The sequence below is a fragment of the Elaeis guineensis genome, chromosome 12 (assembly GCF_000442705.2).
Source record: "Elaeis guineensis isolate ETL-2024a chromosome 12, EG11, whole genome shotgun sequence".
NCBI lineage: Eukaryota > Viridiplantae > Streptophyta > Magnoliopsida > Arecales > Arecaceae > Elaeis > Elaeis guineensis.
Window position 1 is genome coordinate 11,047,237 of NC_026004.2, and position 21,116 is coordinate 11,068,352.

Below are 21,116 nucleotides of genomic sequence, written 5' to 3' on the forward strand. Positions count from 1 at the left end.
TTGGGTCGGTATGCATTAGCTGATTATTCATCGATATTCATGAATGGTCAGCACATCACTATTTTTTTGATGCGGCCAAGTGTCAGTCAACCAGACTTGATTAAGCAGACTAGTCGGATCTTTTTGTCATGACCAAGTATCAGTTGGCCAAATTTTTGCTTAAGTAGGATAGTCAGATCATAACCAGATATCTTCCTACTGATCGTAGTCGAATCGGTATATCTCCCATCTAACCGTATTCGAATCAGTATATCTTCCATTCGACCGTCGGTATGTTGTTTTATCCGATCGTAGTCGAGTTGGCATATTGTTCTATCCGATCGTAATTGAGTCGGTATGTTGTTCCTTTTGGGACTCTTTTCGATCCGAAGATCGATATTTTTCTGCTTCGACCTTTTGGGGCTTGAGACAGGATTCATATTTGTCATTGAATCATCTTGAATTGGAGCTTAAATTTATCATCGAATCACATAGTCGTTTGATGAGTTATTTAACTCATCATTTTTTTTTAGATATAGATTAATTAAATAATTATAAATATTTATAGATTATCAGTATTTCATATCCGAGGGACAGTCGTTATAGGGGAATATTGTCATATATTATATCGTTCAATCAGAATATTATCGCAAGTCATTCCGTTATAAAGGAACATAATCGTCGTTTGAGAAGTGTTCTCCGAATCGTAGATTACAATCGATTCGTTGTTTGGGGAAGCTCCAAACCTTCATCGTTCGATCAGACGAGTTCTCCTTCCGATCCCTTTACCAGAGCTCTTTTAGCCCCCTTGATTTCTCTTTCCCGAGGTTTTACGCCCAAGATTCCGAGGGTTTCCTCCGTCGTTCTTGATACGAAACTCTGGTTAGTAGAGCTCCGCTTTTGTTTCAATTCGTCTGGTTTCTCGTGCGATTTGATGAGGATATTTCGTTTTAATTACAAATTTTGTGTCCTTTTTACGCACGTAATTGTGATTTTTTGCAACGAGGGATGAATCATATTTTACGAAGTCCCGTCCATGTTATTGAAATCTGCGTTTCTTTATTGCCGTAGTTCTTTTTTGGACGATGATATATCCTAAGTTGTTTGGAATTGCAAGATTTTCATGGTTTAGCATCCTCGGATTCTTGAACAGTTATATGCTCAAGAACTGCTTCTAGGCTTAAATATAAGCGAGTTTTTAGTTTTTGGTGTTACCATGCTTTCTTTAAAAATTTCATTTTGCTCTTTCAGCTTACATAAATGCAGAGCATAAAACGCTTATCAAGAAGTGTTCATAGTCCACTGCATTCGAGCATAGTTTTGTTTGACTTGCCGAAAGTTGTGGAAGAAGTGATATATAATAGTATCGATGCAGGTGCGACCAAGGTAATGACTTCAATCTCCATTTGCTTATGGTTCTCTTTCTTTTACCCGGTTTGATTTTGTCCACCCCCCCTCCCCTCCCCCCCCCAACACACACACACATTCGGTCCATTCAAGCTGGTTAATCTTATACTACTTCCTTGTCTTGCAACCTCTTAATTGCTTAGTTATTTATTTTTAACCATGGAATATGTATCATTGCTTGTCAACCGTGTTATGACTTTTGGATTTACAAGGTCAGCCAACAACTGTTAACTAAAAGGTCGCTACACAACAAACTGTGCTAATTCGTCACCAACTCAATTTCGTCTATCTTGAAGTTATCATTCTCCTTTCCTCATAATTATTCTTGCTCCTAAGTATCTATTGTTACATCCAATATAAAGAAAGCTTATTTATGACTCTACAACAAAGTATGAAGGGACTTGTCATGAAATACTTTAGATATAACAGGGGATGGATTTAGAGGATAGAACCAGTATTCTGGTGTTTTTAAAGCAAATTCATAGATGTGTTGTTCTATACCTGTGTTTGAAACTTCATGGCTGGTTCCATGGTAAAAAAATAACAATTTGAATATCATGTCTTTGGTCCAAACTCCTGCCCTACTCGAATTCTTGACAATATTTTAAAGTGGTTCGGTTTGTCTGCAAGCCATTGCTATGATCTAGGTGGGCTTGACCTAGGTTGGCCATTGTTCGACAATAAAGTGGACCAAGGCGCACTAATTTGGGGTCTTCTTTACTTCTTTTTATGTTTTAAATAAAATATTATATTAGTTAAAAAAATGCGGCATACAGTAAACTTCTTTAAATCCCTTCTATACAGTTGGCTCTTTACCCAGCTTCTCCAAACTTGACATGTACAAAGTTTATGTGATATGCTAGATTTTTTATGTTGCTTCCTTGGTTTACCAAGTGTTTATCTTACCGCTCTCTCTTCTACACTTTTGAGCAACCAATTTTTTCACTAGAGCTTAGAGTCTATGTTGACAGTGATTGCACTGGTCATTTGATTGATTGCTTCCACTTGTACAGAGCATAAGCTGTTTTTTTGATTATGTAAGTGAATAATGATTCTAACTTTTAATGGTAACTAGTAAAATATCATCTCTCTTGTTTACCAATTAGCATTGAGGGTTGAAAGTGAGTCTGTGGAACTTGGATCTAATCTGAAAATGGCCCAATTTGGAGTCATCATACACCCATAAAGAGGTTTGGCCATGGGCCTCAAACCAGAAGTCAAACATCTGATTTGACCAGTTAGACGATAAAAGTAGATAACAGTTATTAAGTCTAAACCACAAAACCAACACCTAACCAGATCCTACTCATCCTATGAGGTGGATGGGTTTGATCGGAGTTTACATCCTGGAAGCGAAGCTGGTTCCCATCTGATCTGATTTGGCTGGACCTAGACCCAGTTTGGACTAACTTGCACCTCTACTCATATGAACCTTATTGCAAATATTGATGTTTTAATTTCATTGTTCAGGTTTATGTTTCTATAAATATCAGTGCATGTTACATTAAAGTAGAAGATGATGGTAAGCAAAATTCTGTTCTTGTCATTTTAAATAATTTCCAGAGTTATACAAGTAATTGCTTGCTGTTCTCCACTTCCCGTGCAATTCCAGGTTGTGGCATTACAAGAGATGGACTGGTCATGTTGGGTGACAAATATGGTAGACATGATTTTCCCCCATTTTTGCCTAGACAAATGTTGCGTAGTATACATTCAACATGCACCTTATTTGAATGAACTAATTATAGTGGTTATTCTATTTCTGTTAATTGTAGAAGATTTTCTGCATGTTATTTCTGGATCTTCATGGCCCTGTTGCTGTTTGTAGATGTTTATCTTTCGGTTGTTGATTGATTCTGCCTAGAGATGTGTCTATTTCTCCTAAATTTTCAGTTCAACATTCTGATGGTGAAACATGAAGGAGACCCTATATGCATATGCATGCTATGGCTATTGATTTCTGATTTCTCTTTTGACATTTTTATCAATGAGCTGTTTTGGTGATGAAATCTGTCGATAGGTTTGACATGCTGTTTTGACATAGACTGCGTATGCAAGCAACAACTATAGATGTCTGGTGTTTTGTGGCATTTGTACAATGAACTGTTTTGACTATTAATGATAGGTTTACATGTTTTGACAGATGCTTTCTTGCAAATCTAAAGTCACTGAAACTACTTCCATCTTGAGGGTGGATATGCAATGGTGCAGAAAGATAGGAAACATTTGGAAATGATATTCTAAATAAAGATTTAATAATCTAAGATATATTTCATCAAAATATTTTTCTGATAGAAAAATTGTCATAAAAATTGTAATACTTGATTATATGCCACATAACAAATAATATTTTTTAAGTTCTTATATCCTTAAGCCCCGATGCTTGCACATAGCCAAATTTGTATCAAGTACATCATCTATGACAATGCCAACTTCCATGTCTAGTGGCATATTGGAATAGTCTGCTCAGCACCCACCTTGGCAATGCACATGAACATGGTCTATATCTTTAGCATGTCTGCGGTGGTGGATAATAATTTATGCCGATCCTCTTGCAAGAAAATAATAATGATGTTGCTCTTCATTCTGATGTTATTGCTAAAGTCTATGTTGATTAGAGGGAATATGCTTATCCAATATCCATCTTTGATATGTGACCGGACATTAGTCCTTAGATTATTAACTAGGCTTTAGGTTGCCCGTACAAACTCATGTTACAAGATCACCTAGAAGACTTGCAATGATTGCTTATAACAAGCTTTACTTATATTTCCTATGCATTCTAGGTCCTCTTCATGGTGAGTTGTTTCACCAGATCAACTCAGAATTTTTGACTCTAATTAACCTTTTTGTTTGTTTCACATTCATCCAGAGGCGGTAAACTTGCAGAAGGTCTAAACTTTAGACAAAGCTATACTCGCTTAAATGGAACTCGCCAGTCATAAGAACAATGTTACAAAATAAATAGATCTTTCTCAAAATAAATGCAAATTGGTCAGCAGGCTTTCTTAAATCAACTTGATTTGCGGGGTAATGATTCTTTCGTTTATTATCTCATCCAATAGATGTACCTTGTTGAGTTGCTGATAATAGCTGGGCACTCCATATGAATTGAAAATAGCACTCTAATAGACTTATCTTTCTGAATTGCTGATAATCTGCTGCACACTCCATAAAAATTGAAAGTAGCATATATGACATCAAGATTCTTTTTGGGTAAGCATATAATTTATAATGTTTTCAACAAGGGTTTAAGTATTGGAATTAATGCTGCACTAGTTGGGGATTGATAAGGTACGATAGTTGGTGCTAGCATATCAAAGGTAACACTAGCTATCGCCAAGGTTCGTCGAATTTGTATTGGGGGTTGTGCCGGCTGGTGATCAGTTTGATATATTACAGGTCCGTATCATGCCATTCCAGGGCGTACCAAATAGGGATAGGGAGGGGAGAGGAGAAGGTGAGAGGGGGGAGGGAGGGAGGGAGGGGGAGAGAGGGAACCCTAACCTTGACCTTAAGCTTAGGAGGTTGGAGAGAATAACAGAAGAAAGAGGGATGGGAGAGGCAAGAGGGGTGTGGGGGGAGAGATGAAGCATATTTTTTCGGCTGTGCTTGTTCACCGAAGAAGCCGGGGTGGTCATTGGAGGAGGATGGTGGAGGGAGGCAGGGGGTGGAGGATTTCTAGTGAATGGTGGCAGTTTGGGTGGTGTGAGACCGAACTCAAGCTGGTCATTGTGGGATGCGAGAAAGAAATGGGGGTGGGGTGTGGGGGACTAAAGGCGGGAAGATATCGGAGGAGCCGCGGTGGCATTGATGCTACTAGTGTGCATAGAACTCCTCTTTGTCCCCTTGCCCATTTCTATTACTCGAAGTCTGGAACCACCATCAAATGTATACAATGGATTGGTTGCTTTGATACTTTGAGAGAAACGAAGAGAGAGAGAGAGAGATTGCAAAATCGGGACCTTTCAAAGGGAGGGAGAGGGAGAGAGACCGCAAAATTGGAACCGCGGGGGTATTGGAGTTTTATTGAGGGCCGAACCATCTGGAATGTATGAATTGTTCCAGTTCTTAATTGGTTCAGTTTGGTACGACTTGAACTGGTCAGTTCGGGATGGTTTGGCCAACCTTAAGCCATCTCATGTCAGTACAGTATGGTATTGATGGGCAAACTAAGTATCGATTTCTCTTTTGATATAGTATGGTATGCTTGGTATTAACTGGCACCAACCAGTACTATTGTTTTATGATTAATTATATGTTATCTTTTGGGACATATAATGTTGAACAATTGTGTATCCAAGATTGAGTATGTTGTAAGTGAATAGTACTAGCAATACTTTTTTTTTTTCACTCTGATGTATCTGTCTTTTTGCGGACACAATATAATTGTATGTACACGTGCACATGCCATCATGTTTTGATAGTTTGATTTATTTATGCCATTAGTCAATAATGAAGTTGATAACGTGGTTTTATGTGGTGTATGAACAACGACATCCAAGTTCGGCCTCATGGATGACATTGAATCTAGTACTAGAAGCCTGGGTTTTAGAGGAGAGGCATTGGGTTCCCTTTCTGATACTTCCGTAGTGGAAGTTAGAACAAAAGCTCGTGGCAAACCTAATGCATACTGCAAGAATATAAAGGCATGCATTTTCTTTGCACTTTGAAATTAAACATAGTTCTACTTATTTATTTTGACTAATCTTCCCATTCTCATAAAATTTTTTAGGGATCGAAGTGCTTATTTCTTGGAATAGATGATCAGAGGGAAGTTGTGGGTACCACTGGTAATGTGGCTATTGTTATCTGAATGAAGTATTTCGCTCTTGCTTTTAAAGAATATTCTCAATCCCAGTAGCTGTCATAAGGTTTGTTTGTATGGTAGACTGACTATGGGTGGCATTACTTAACTCTTGTAACTTCTTCCCTGCAAAAGGCACACTAATTTCATGATTCTATGGTTATATAGAAGGCAAAGAATGTTTTATTGCTTTGCAGTATCTTTCCCATTATGATGACTGGACCATGTGGTATCATGTCTTAATTTCTTGTTAATGGATGTATGTTGCTAACATACTCTTGTAATTGAAGTTTCAAGGTATTGGAACCCTTCTTTAGCTCTTTTCAGTGGTTGTCCATGTGCACTATTTGATAACAATTTTAATTATTATGAATGCACAACTATCAACAAATGTTGCCATCATTTTCTTGGTGTATCCGGTCTTTTTACTGTGTTTGTCAATTCACTGTAACACTTTTGTGATAGTTTACCAAAACTTACTTAAAAAGAATGTCCCAAAAATGATCAGCCATTAATTTTATTTCTATGATTGTGGCTTCTACAATTATCATAGGCTTCAGCCTAAAATCCTCATCTACTCATATTTTGCTGACTACTTGTAGTTGCAGTATCCATTTGACTCCCAGCCATGATCTATTAGTTATATTAAGCAGGCTGTTTTGGTAAATACATTTATGTGAATTAGTCAGCTACTCTATTGATTATGTTTTCATCTATTTTACATACTGCTTCTAACCTTTTACCGTAGATAAACTTGCATATATGTTAGCTATTAAGTTATATTGGAGCAGCATCATCTGAACTGGCATAATTCTGTGAGCTTCTAGATGTCTTTTGCATAGTCATACAAAACAACTTATTGTGATTGAGGCTCTCATGTCTTGCAGTTATTGTTCGAGAACTATTTTACAACCAACCAGTTCGAAGGAGATGCATGCAGTCTAGGTTTTCTTTCCTGATTTCAGTCTTTGTTATGTTGCTCTGTGTCACGTAGCTTGCACATGTACAGCTTAATGTCATTTGTAGTTTATACTGATTTAATATTCCTGTCACTGCTTATCTTTCTTCTTGGAAGCTCCAAAAAGGTTCTCCATTCTGTGAAGAAATGTGTACTCTGAACTGCTCTTGTTCACCCGCAAATTTTATTCAGAGTCACTGATATTGAGAGGTGAGATTTTTGTATTTAATGATAAATCAGTCACAGGTTTTTCAATACCAATTAATGACATCATGCCTCTTGTGAGTGCAGTGAGGATGTGCTACTCTGCACAATTCCTTCCTCATCTACTTTGCCTCTTATCTCTGATGGTTTTGGGAATGAAGTATCCAGTTCCCTACATGAAATTGTTTACTCTGATCAAAAACTGATCCTTTCTGGGTATATATCTGGGCCTGCTGATGCTTTCTCCACAAAGGTACTAACTTAGGAGTAACATTAGACAGTTTGACTCATTCATGTATGCTATAAATTAATTGAACCTTTACTTTGCAGGCTTTCCAGTATCTCTGTATCCTTCCCCTCCACCCACTCCCTTCTATTCCTTTGATTTCTTTGATCATTCATTGTGACCTTGACGTTTTCAGATATTAACTCAAGGTTCATTAGCAAGTGCCCACTTCATAACTTGGTTAATGATCTCGCAGCCAGATTTCAGGGTTCTTTAACCCTGCGGGTCGAGCCTGAGTTCCATGGGGGGAAGAGACTCAAGAATCAGGGATATCCAGCATATATGTTTAATCTATGCTGTCCTCCTCTTAGTTATGACCTAAGTTTTGAACCTTCAAAGACAATTATAGAATTCAAGGTGCTAATCTTATGCTTAATTTGTGCTTCTTTATTCTCTTCTCCTTTGTGTATTTAAGTTTTACTGCTTATTCAATATGTTTACATATTACAGGACTTTATGTGTTTGTAACATTGCCAACCAGCCTTAGCTGGTTGGCATTCCTCTCCACTTTTGAGAGGTCCAGTGTTTGAACCCTGATGGTGGCATCAAAGGTTCAAAATACAGGCAAAATATTACGATTTGAACTTGCAGTATGAAATGCCTTCACTTTGGTCTGATCTACTTTTTGTCCTTAAACCATGTAGCTGAGGCATCTATGTTATCTGTTAAGTTTCCTTAAAGGTTTTCGCTAAGAAGATTTCAAGAGGAGCTAAAGGGGTATTCCCAGAAGACTCATTTAATCAGGGGTGCATCATTCAAGACATGTTGGTTTCAAATTCTTATTTTGTCAGATTTAATCCTTATATATCTTATTTATGAGTTCAAGAAAGTTTTAATAGGTATTTGAAGTGGGATACTGTTTGAATTAGCACTGTGGAATTAGGTGGAACTAATCCTAGTTATTGTGAGGCTGTTGTACCAGTGTTGCGATAGTTTCATTTTGAGTGAGATTAGCAGTTATAGGTTGAGTGGATGAGAACTCGGAGTCAAGGCTATGCTCAAAAATGATAAAGGTGTGTTTTGATTTGGGGCATTATCGGGATCGTAATTTGTAACTTTTAATAGTGATTATTTTGTTAGACATGTTTACCCAAGTCTTCTTGGTTGGCAACCTTTTCCTTGGTTTGCAAAGAAGGAATTTTGCTTGATATAGTTGATACTCTTGTCATAAGAATTCACTGATCTCTTGGAGTAAGTGATGATAAGATATAAAATACTATCACTCCACCGGGCAGCATGGATAGTTTTTAAGGTGAGACTTAGTAAGCTGACTTTTACCCAATTTAAGGTGATAGTTTTTCATTTCATCCTTTCTAATCCATCAGTTGATGGCTTTTGATGTTTGCATGGGATGAGATTTGAGTTGGAATAACTTAAGTCACTTGGGGAGAAAAAGCTCCTGCTGTTTTTGGCTTCCAACAGCTTCTTTTCACATGTTACGTGGTCTGGAAACATGGTCACTGATTATCAGATATTTAGTTCATGAAGGTAGTTGATTTTCTAACCCAAAAAATTACCTAGTTGACATGAAGAGAACTGTATTACCATGTTGCTTGCGGCTTTCATGTTCTTTGATCCATATTTAGTTATTGATTATGAAGCATCAATTTGTTTACAATTTCACCAGAAATTTAAGGCAATGATTTGGAGTGAATTCAATTATGCATTTTGTCCAGCTTTCCCCCTCCTTTATTTAGCTGTTGTATGAATAATTTGTCTGATACTAGACACAGTTCAATGAAACTTTCCTGTCTTATTTTGCCACTTCAGATGCATTGTTTAGTGGGAACCAGGGATTATTTGAGACTTCTATTTGTCCCTCTAACTCAACTCTTCTGATGAGTATAATTCAAAATTATTATAATTTATATTCCTGTACGTTTAATACAAAATTGAGGGTGTATGTCTATATTCTTTCTATCCTCAAGAGATGTTGTTCAAGCGCAGATGTTTGATGGGTTTAGGGAGTTAGTTGATTTTTATCTAGTCTCTGGACTTAACTGTGTGGGAAGCAAGGGTCTCTCTCTCTCTCTCTCTATATATATATATATATATATATATGTAATATTTGAACTGATATATTGTCTTTGCTTCAACAAAGAACACAAAAAGCATATCTATATATTGACACGCTTGCTTCATTGTGTACATTGATTCTGCCACTGGCAAGATACCCCTGTACCATCTTTCATTTATTGGGAAATAATTTATCTGATAATGTACACTTTATTTTGTTCAGAAATTACTTCTGCCACTTTCAGCAGGCCTTTGGTTTTTCTGTTCTTTTATCAGGATTGGGGCATTATCTTGACTTTCTTTGAACAAGCCATCATGCATTGCTGGGAACAACTTCAGGAGCAGTCACCGCAAGGTCAACTCTTCCGATGTAATGATTCATTGAGCTGAATATCATTCTTGGATGAAACTGCTTTTGAGTTTTGGAAGTTTTTTTTTTTTTCCACATTTAGTGTTTCTTTGCAGGAAAATCTTTTGCCCATAAAAGTGGTGTATCTGTGGCAAATGAAGTTCAGAAGGAAGGTACTGATGTTGCATCCCTGATAGATAGCAGATAATATAGATTCTTTTATTGTTGAAAGCATCTCTTGGTGTATGTATGTCAAATTAATTGTAAGATCTTGTCATTTGTCCAACTTTCTTGCATTATTAAACAAAATTCTACATGAATTTCTTCTAATCAATATTTCATGCTGTCAAGCATCTAGTTTTGTCCTCTGTACATGTTGGAGAGTGAGATTATATATGCGTTCATGGTGTTCATCAATGACTACTTTTTGCAGACCCATTGACCATAGACATATTTAAGAACTCTAACATGAGAAAGATGAGATGCAATATCCAGTTACATCATCGCTTTCTTTCTCATAGCCCAATTAGCAGCCCCCTCAAGATCGCATCAGAAGATGTTACTACTTCTCCTGGAAGATCATCTAAAGATCAGAAGATATTTTCCCTGGAGCCTGAACCAAGCCAAAGTGATACTGAGCTTTTTGGTTTTACTGATTGCTCTTTGCACAATGTAATTAATGACAGAGTGGATGTATTTGATCCTAGATGTGATAAAATGGGTGTCATAAACCACAATCCTCTTTGGTGGACAAGGAATGCCGATTCTTTGCCTTTGAAAAACCATCACATTCCTGATCTTACTTCTGAAGTTAGAGAAAAATATGATATGCAAGAGTTTGTATGGAAGAACAGACCTCCTTATGGCACCAGAAACTTGAAAGAAGAATTAATTAGTTGTAAAATGACTGATCATCATGACATCACGGTAAATGCTCAGGAAGTTCATAATCGATTACACAATCCCAAGTCTCTCAGCAAACCAGGGATGAAAGAGAGTCACTCTTTGATGGAGAATGAGCTCTGTAACTCAGCACTCTGCTCAACTCCCAGTGGTTTTGGCATTAACGTTGTTTATGTAAGAAAAGGACTTGACAATGCAATGCAAATGCATTAACGTTGTTCAAGTTCTAGCGATATTTTTTGCCCCCAAAAATTTGATGCTGCTACGCCCTCATTCACTGTAATTAGAAAATGCCAGGCACTTAGGGACTTGGATGTGCTATCAAGTGATTCAATTAGCCTGTATTCTTGTGATCAAACTTGTTTATTTGAGGAGAACAACCTTCATAATAGGCTAGGAGTTTGTAAAACTGGATCCATATGTCAATTACCTAAGGACGAATGGCTTCTTTATTCCCCACATGCATCTTGTGGTAGATCAACAAATGTAGCTTTTGATTGTACAAGCAAAGATTCATTGGAATGGAATTTGAGATCTTTCAAAAGTGATGATTCCGGGCACTCTACAATAATGGAAGAAAAGGATGAATTTTTCAACTCTTTTCAGAATAGTTACAGTGAGATTTATCCTGATGAAAGCTGGGCGAAAAGCAGATCAGATCATGAATATTGCTCTAGTCCCAACAAAGATTTGCGCTATGGCCACCTTTCAGATGAAACAACTTTTGGTGATGTTTGCTTGTTGGATAATTTACATTGTGAAACTGGGTGGTTGTTTTCAGACTCTACTAATGTTAAAAGGACTGATGGCTATTCCAAGTTTAGGGTTCACCCTGTGCACAATCATGATAAGGTGGTTGAGAGCTCCTTCCATGAACAGGAATTTCTAAATCATGAACTGTCTCAGGCTTACAAGGTTAGATCAAAGAGAAGTTCTTCAGCTCCACCATTTTACAAAGGGAAGTGCAAATTCCTTATTTTAAACTGTCTGACCAAAACAGTGCGAAAAGAGCCTGATTTTGAGTTCTCAAAGGCTTCACCAGGTTTGTCAAATGTACAAAGAATTTCTTATCCTTTCTAAAATGGAGTGTCGGGTTTTAAAACTGTTGCATGAATTCATGCCTTGCAGAGACCATGAACTCACTAGATAATGTGTCACGAAGTAATGCATCACAGAAGCCTCTTAACAGGGAGGTTTCCCAGCCACAGATCAGGTAGTGCATTTGTTGGTCGCTTTAATTATGCAGGATTTGATATGCAAAAGGTTGTTCTGAGTTTGCAAAATTTTGTTTCTGGAATTAGACAATGCATTGATGAAAAGCTGATCAAACAAGAAATGAGCAAATCCTACCCTGTAGGTTCTATCACTGATGAACCAGAACATGTTGCAGCTGAAATGACTAAGTGGCGAAGTGGCACTTTGCAGCCTATGGTTAAAGTATATCTGTGCTCATAAAAGCTTAGCTAGCTTCTTGGAAATGTATCAGTTCGTTTCTATTAGGACTGTACAGCTTTTTTGACTATCTGATAGATATCCGTCTGTTTTCATAGGATGGAGACTTCTTGCATAATTCTTTTCGACAAAGTGATGATATACTTGACATTTCTTCTGGTATTTTACATCTCTGTGGTAGCTCCTTAGTGCCTGAATCTCTTGACAAAGATTGCCTTCAGGATGCAAGTGTTCTTCTTCAGCTGGATAGAAAATTTATTCCTGTAATGGCAAGTCGAACACTCATTATTATCGATCAGGTTTCCATTTTTGCCTTTCTTTATCCAGCGTCAAGCTATCTCATTCTTTCTTATATATACACTTCTTGTTGCCATATTTCAGATGTTAATTACCTTGAAACATTTATTGATCTGTTGTGTTTTCAAGAATGTGGGGATGATTGCCTAGACTTGAACATGAAAACATTGAAAAGTGAAGAAAAAGGAGAACAGCTGAAACCCGTCGACTGGAATATTTATTGCTAATAAAAATGTGATACTGCATATATGTTTGTGTCAGGCACTGGCATAAGTAACTAGCATAACTAACTTTGTAGATTCTAAACGTATCTGCTAGATGGTATTTGGAACTTGTTACTTCATGAACAAAAGTATGTGGTGAATATGAAACACAATTATCCAGTTAGAGGGATGCAGTGTGACATAAGGAACGTTATGTGCAGCACACATACTGGACCATTGTTTGTTCATGCATGTCCAAAATATGTGTTATGTGTGTACACCTAAGAATGTGTGTTGTATGTGCCTGTGTTTGTGCATATGCAGGGTGAGGGGTTAGATGGATGCATATGTGCATGAATGAGATTATTATGTTGATTGGCTTATGACTTTGATATAGTTTTGTTTTTGACTAGTTTATCTTGAATGTAAATTGTTTGATCATGTTAGATTGGGGCTGATTGGTCTAGGCACAATGGATTTTTTGATTTGCTTGGTTTCATTCAATCTTTGATTTCCTGTATTTAGCTTTGCTTGGCTCAAAACCCCACCAATCAAGTTGTATGCTACCTATGTGCACTGAAATGGAAAATCTCGAAAGGCTTTTTAATAACATAGGAAACATTTGATTATTGAGAGTAACGAATTTGGAAAGGCAAGGAATGCAGGATTGACTAGGACCCATTGCTCAGATCCTTCGAGTTGTGGAATCAAACCAAAACAAACATCTAAACAGGCAGGGAGATATGTAGCCATCCTACAGCAACAAAGAACTAAATGCAGCAATTTTAAAAGGAATTCGGGATTTTTTTGCATTGAATCTGCCCAAACCTGATTTTTCTAAAAATGAACATCAGTAGAAATTTCTTACGTTGAATTAATATGAATGAGCTAAAGGCATACAAAAGAATCAGCTTATTTAGGAATGGTCTATACACATGATTCTGCATGAATTTGCTTAGAATCATGAACATAGTTATTCTCGCCTGTTTTTTGTAGCATGCTGCAGATGAACGGATTCGCTTGGAAGAGCTCCGTCGAAAGGTTAGTTCATCTCAATGAATTTCTTCACAATAAAAGTTAAACAAAAAGGGCAGTTCTGTGCCTCAATACTGCTTTTCTAGGTCCTGTCTGGTGAGGGCATTGGAATTACTTATCTGGATCCTGAGCAGGAGTTGGTATGTCTATCTATTATCCTTTTGCTTTTGCAACCTGTAAGCATGTTTACTTCTTTTTGGTATTTCGACTATTAATTGCCCTTTTACCTTTATTTGTATATCAATGTCAGGTTCTTCCTGAAATGGGGTTTCAGCTGTTGCAAAAATATGCAGATCAGATACAGCAATGGGGTTGGATCTGCAGCACTCCTAGTCAGCCCTCAGAATCATTCACAAAGTATGGTTATGTTCCTTGAATATCTGTTTCTCTCTGCTTACATAGTATTATTGTTGGAGCAATTGTCTGCCATACTGACGTGTACCACCCCATACGAGGCATACTGTATGTACCAGTATGATACCGAGGTTCAGTTCAGTATATGAGCAGAACCATCCGACACAATACATGGATGGGCATGAGAAAATACTGTGTTGGTGTAGCATGCATACCGTACCATAGCTACCACGAAAGTTTCAGTACAGCAGCTGGCACTGGTACCATGCACCTTGACTGGAAGTGGTATCCAATTTGTTTGGAGAACCATGAATACTTTGTTTTGCTTAGATGCTATCAGATCCCTAGAGAAACAAGCCTTTTGAATTTTTCCAATCCTTTCTATACATCTCTTCCCCCACACCACCACCACCACCACAAGAAACAATTTGAGCCCCTCATTCATTGTTCTCGTTTGCTTTCTTTTTTACCACTTCAATTCCTCGATTTCACTGAGTGAACAGAGCATTTTCATTTTTCTGGTTTGACCAAGTTTCTCAGTACTCCAATTTTACCATGTATTTGATATTATAATTGGTTTACAAAAGTTTTCCTTAAGCCCCTTATCAAATTTATGGTTATTACATGATAACTCATGAGTTATCTCATGAAACAGATTATGAAATGCCAGGATGGTTTTCAGTTCGGACTTCATTTCTGCGAGAGGACTTCATATTGTTGATTGGGAATTTGGGATGTTTGTATGCTTGGGCTGTGACTATTTTCTTTAGTTTGAGTTGAAGGATTACTGCTACTAAATTAAGTTGTCTCTTGTTTGGCATGTGGCAATTGGGAGTTTACAACAGAAGGGTGGGGAGGGGCTTTATTACTTCATGACGAGATTTGGAAATTTGAACTGCAACAAAATAAGGGCAACAATCAACTGCTCCATTCATTAGGCTTCAAGGGGAAATTACTACTCTCTATCCTCCCCCCTCCCCCCAACCCAACATCTTAAGGTATTTTGGAGGATTGGCATACTTGATTTCACCAGCCTAATACCAACTTATTATGGCTGACTCGTGGCCCCTAGCCCAGTTTCATTTGATATGTTTTATGTTTTCTACTTCTCATCAAGTTCCAGTTTTATCACTTGTTTGCCATATTTGTGCCCATTTCTTCATAAGAATGAGAACAAGAGTTAGAATAAAGCAAAAAATTGCTCTGGTCTCTCATAAGTATAAAATTCCTATATACGTACATATATAATAATGTTGCGGTCACCATGGTTGTAAGCATATTATAGTGCAACAACATGGTATATACTGTAGAATGCAGAGATAAAAAAACCCTATGTCTTGAAGTGGCAGATCAGATGTTAAAGCATCTGGCTAGGAGAATGTGCAAGCAACCAGTATTATATGATTTAATAAAGATATTGGTAAATGGTAAGTAGTGTATATAAGGTAAAGAGAGATTCTTAGATAGACGAGAATTCTACTTGAAAGATGTCAATCTTTAAGTACTTGGAGCTTTAGGAAGCCTATGGATTGTTGACCTTTTGAAATAGCACTCTGGTTGCTGCAAGCCTGTTTTACGCTGATATAGATATAGAAATGGTAAACTCATTCTGGGGATATAGAGTTCCTTGAGACAGATGTTCTTCCTTAGGAGTTATCTAGGCTGGTGGCTGCTGAGGCAGCAGGGTGCATCTTTTTTAGACTTTAATTTTGGAGTCTCTCCCTTTTCAATGTACCCAAAAAATGGCAAACTCATGTTAACAAGAAAGTAATGAAGCCACTTTCTTTTAAGTAGTGTCAAGGATGGGGAGGATACACCAATGATGAGGAGTTTGGAAAATTTGGCAATTCAATGAATCTATTATTGTTTCTTACACTCTTTTCATATAAACTGATCTTTAACAAAATTGACTTACTCATGGGTACTTCTGATCATATACATTATCTGTATCTTTGAAGTGTCATACTTTATCTTTGAAATGTACTGAAAGAGGCAGAATTGTTGCTACATAATTTGATTACATGCTATACTCTATGTTATCCTTCAACTTATCTTTGTGGTCTAATATCAACGGTATAACATCTTATGGCACACTTATTATCATTGTCCCCAATTTCATATAAGTCATGTTAGATTTCTTAACATCTTTTAAGATTAATTCATAAATTGTCATGCAAAATTCACACGGTTAAAAAAATCACATGACATGCATTATCAAGTATTTAGAAATAATTGATGATGTTTGATTGTAAGATGTTTTTGATTTGCTTATTCATTAAGTAGATTGGTGTGATCATATCAGTTGAATTTTGACTCTATTTATTTCTGTGTTGAGACTTTACCAAACTTGTTCTCAGGAACATGAACCTTTTTAAGAGACATGCATGTGCTGTTTCTCTCGTTGCAGTAAGTACCCCTTGCTCCTATCATTACCTGTGTTTTCTCCACTTCTTTTTCTGCATCAAACATATACTTCTTCATAATCTCAACAACATTGGATGTGTGAAAGTAATTTCATTTTTGCCCCTTTTCTTCGATGAATCTTATGAGGATCTGTCTGATTATTTTCTTTTAGCGTACATCATGTAGTCAAAGACGAGACTGGTTTATGATAAGAGGCTTATAGAGAATTTATTATCAATTTTTTATGCTAATATTGTGCAACAATTGGTGATGTCAAACTTGAATCAATTCAATATAGTATTAGCGCCGAGGAGTTCTAATTGGTGACTGTGAAAATGGATTTATGCTTTCTCGTCTGGGCATTGCCTCTACTATTTTGCACCACAAATGTGGTGCGATAACCCACATGTTTTGGCAAATATGGAAGAGGAGGAAGATCGGACTTTTCAAGGACAAGATTTCAAAATGATTTTGAAAGAATGTTATATATGTCCAATGTTTTTTTAAGGTCACTGACTCTTTATTATGCAAGTGATCTAGTTGGAATTTTTTTTTTTTCAATCCACTCCATCTAATCACCTTGTTAACAGCATTGGAAAGTGTGCATTTTGTTTTTACTGAAATCGGATAAATGGATCTTGAAAAAGTAAAGTGTTAGATTAGCTAAGTGGTTGAGGCTCATAGCTTGGCTGGTAAGATTCTACAAGCTTGAGGACATGGTTTCGATTTGGATGTTTTTGTTTATGTAAGCAAGCTGAATAGACAATAATTCAAATGCCTCTTTATATATGTTATATTGTTTTTGTGGGCGATACGTTCATAATGTTAACTGCCTTTATTGTGTAATTTTCATAGACAATTATATTTATATGTTCTAAAATTGCCATGCAGGTACCATGTATATTAGGCATCAATTTGACTGACAAAGATCTTATAGAATTCATTGATCAGGTAACCACAGCATTTCTTGCAGTTTCTTTTTTTAATAGACATTAAGATGTCTTCATTGTTAATACTTAATTCTTTCTTCTTTTATTGTCATTATTTATGTCATTTGGCTAATATTGCATTATCTGTAGTGTAAGCTCGGTTTACATTTTCCACCTTAACACATTTAGCTCTCAACATTGGGTTGTTGCATTTGCAGACATTTATTCAAGAGGTTTAGTGATAATGCGTACGTTGATGTGACTTAAAATACGAAGACACCAGCATCTTATCCATGACATCTCAAACAAACTGATTATCAAATTCATGCTTGGTGTTGGATGTCGTGCATATGTTGTATCCATGGTTTCTTTGTATTTTCACCATCTTGGGTGCCACATAAGATGTTCGTCGTATCAGAGTCGATCATTTTCCAGGATAGTGATTATTAAAACTGAAATATATTGAGTATATCCGTTGTTTTCTGAAACTCTCAAATTTGTTGACGCATATTGCCATTATTTGGGAATAATATGGTGTATGGGGTGTACAACTTCAGATTGCCATTAACCTGCATGTGCAACTGATGGATTGTTTTTGTTTCTCATCTCAGTATATCCAGTTATAATTGTTACCCCCAAAAAAAATTGTGGTTGTTTTCTAACTTCCTGTGATACTTGAGATGTTTTGTCCACCCCGATTTTATTGTTATTGCAATGTCCAGCTTGTTGAGACAGATGGATCATCAACTCTGCCACCTTCTGTTCTTCGTGTTCTAAACTTCAAAGCCTGCAGAGGTATGCATGCTTTATCTTCTATCTTTGTATATGAACGATGGGAGTTTGGACTCCTGGATTTTGGTGCTTAAAGGAAAAATCCTCAGCTCCAAGTTCTGGGTTGTTGTTGTCTGTTAAATAACTGATTTGAATTCTGTTTTCATGAATCAAGGTGCCATCATGTTTGGTGATTCCTTGTTGCCTTCAGAATGTTCTCTCATTGTTGAAGAATTGAAAGCAACACCACTATGCTTCCAGGTAATTTTTATCTGTAAATTGAGCATCATCTGATGAAAACACAGCCTGTATTATGAGTTTCTTAAGAAGTTACGATATCTGGACTGTCTTTACCGTACAGACTAATGACAAACTGTCGTTAGTGTGCTCATGGGCGACCAACTACTGTCCCTGTTCTCAATGTCACAGCCCTTCATGAGCAGTTGGCCAGACTTCAGGTGCAGCAGGATGGCCCAAGTGAGATATGGCATGGACTCAGCCGGCATAAATCCAGCATCAGACGTGCCCAGTTGCGTCTGGATTCTGCGAGAAAATTTCACAACCGATACTAGAGGGGCTTTCAAATTGTGGTCTGTATAGTTAAATGCCACCACTCCATTGCTGATTGTAGTACATTATAATAGTATTGCATACAAGCATCATTCATTTGTAAGAATCTAATAAATATATGCCATCTAGTCAACCATTTGTAATGGTAACAAAATTTTATTCCCATTTAACCAAGCAGCCATTTTTGCATGCTATCCTGATTCCAGTCGTTGAATATTCCTAATTATTCTGCTTTGTAGAAGAATGTGATGGTGTCCACATCCACATATACACGAGGTCTTTTATTTTGGTTTTGCATGTGTGCATGAGGTCATGTTGGTTCTTCAGGAATTACCGTGAATGCCTGTCGTAGCTTTTACTTGGGGAGTAGCGACCAACACAGTCAGATTGTGTGGAGAAAGAATGGGCAAACTGAAGGTGCTTTTATTAGCATGAAAGATATAAATTTTGTTTGGACATTTCATGCATGGAGCTGTGCAGTTACAACTTACAAGCTTGATCTAAATGAAAGCATTCACAGCATTCTAACAGCTGTTATAATAGTTTCTCACAGGAATGTCTGTCATGCTATGCGAGTAATTCTTTGTTCAGCACCCCTAGGTGGAGAAAAAGCATACCGCCCAATTATATTAGGTTATGTAATGCAATTAATAATGAGGTAGATATTTAATATCGTTTAATTTTTTTCTTAATTATTTTGATGAAAATATATTTTTTCTCCATAAAATAAAAAAAATAATAATATTATTATTTTTTAATATCTTATATGATTTTTTGTAAATATATATGACCTTCTGAATGATATATATGATTTTCTGTATCTTTATATGATATCTTGTTAATTATTATAATTTTTTAATATTTTATATGATTTTCTGTGAATATATATGGCATCCTAAATAATTTATATGACTTTATGTAAATATATATGATACCTGAATAATATATATGGCTTTCTGATATTTTATATGATTTTTTGTGAATATATATGATATTTTTAATAATATAATTTTTTATGTGAATATATATGACATCCTGAACAATGTATATGACTTTTCGTAGTTATTATGACTTTTTGATGCTTTACATAACTTCCTGTTAGTTATAGAAAACGTGAAGAATTGCCATTTTATGAGCTTGTCAGGCCCGTTGAAGTCCCCAAAAAAAGGGAAAAAAAAAAAAAGGCTTTTAACATGTTGGTTAGCCGTACTATGAAACATGAAAAAAAATCATTGGCTTATCAAATTATCTATTTAGCCGTGAAAAAGATCATATATATTATTCAGCAGGATGTTATATACATTCATAGAAAGTCATATATGTTGTTCAGAAAATTATATAAGGCATCAAGAAGTCAAAATAACCAACAAGATATCATATAGAGACACAGAAAATCATATATATTATTCAAGATATCATATATATTCATAGGAAGCCATATAATGTATCAGAAAGTAATAATATTATTTTTTTTTATTTTATAGAGGGAAAAGATATTTTTGTTAGAAAAAAATTGAGAAAAAAAAAACTAAACGGCAGTAAATGTTTGCTCCATTATTAATTGCGCTATGTGATCCAATATAATTGGATGATGCATTTTTTCTCCACCAAGGGCAGTGGACAAAGAATTTCTCTATATTATGCATATTAATAACAAGTATCTAAATTATGACTGTTATTTGACCATTATCCTATTCCAACGGCCATGAATAATAGCCATTATTAGGCATTTGTAATTTTCCTAAATAAAATATTTTTTTCAAAATCTTGACTAATTTTTTTCTAAAAAGTTCATGCCATTAAAAAAATAGTTTCTAACTGAATAATAGTTTGGACTAAATGTTGCTATTCTTTGAGTTATTACTCGTTGGTTTCCATTTTAATGCCACAATAAGATAATAAAAAGTATTAATTCTGGTACTAAATTTCAAATGGCATGGGATAAGGGAAGTAACGGTCATTGTGACTATTGAACGGTTCATGGCTTTAGTTGGCAATAAAACCAGGCTTCCAAATCTTTGCGAACTACCTTATAGCTTGTGTCTATGTGGCTTGTTTTCTCAAGATTAACTTCCAGTGAAAGTGATTGACAATGGAGCTGATGAAGGAGCTGGCTTCGTCATTCAGAAATTTAATTGCTCTCTTGTGGCTGTTGGTGGTTTTCAGATGATTAGTGCTGTTGTCCCAAAAGCG

The 21,116-nt window shown here is 36.2% G+C and overlaps 1 pseudogene; it reads left to right on the forward strand.

Moving 5' to 3' along the window:
• The first annotated feature begins 611 nt into the window (after nt 1–611).
• LOC105055238 (DNA mismatch repair protein MLH3-like) lies at nt 612–19,117 on the forward strand (annotated as a pseudogene).
• Nucleotides 19,118–21,116: the final 1,999 nt, after the last annotated feature.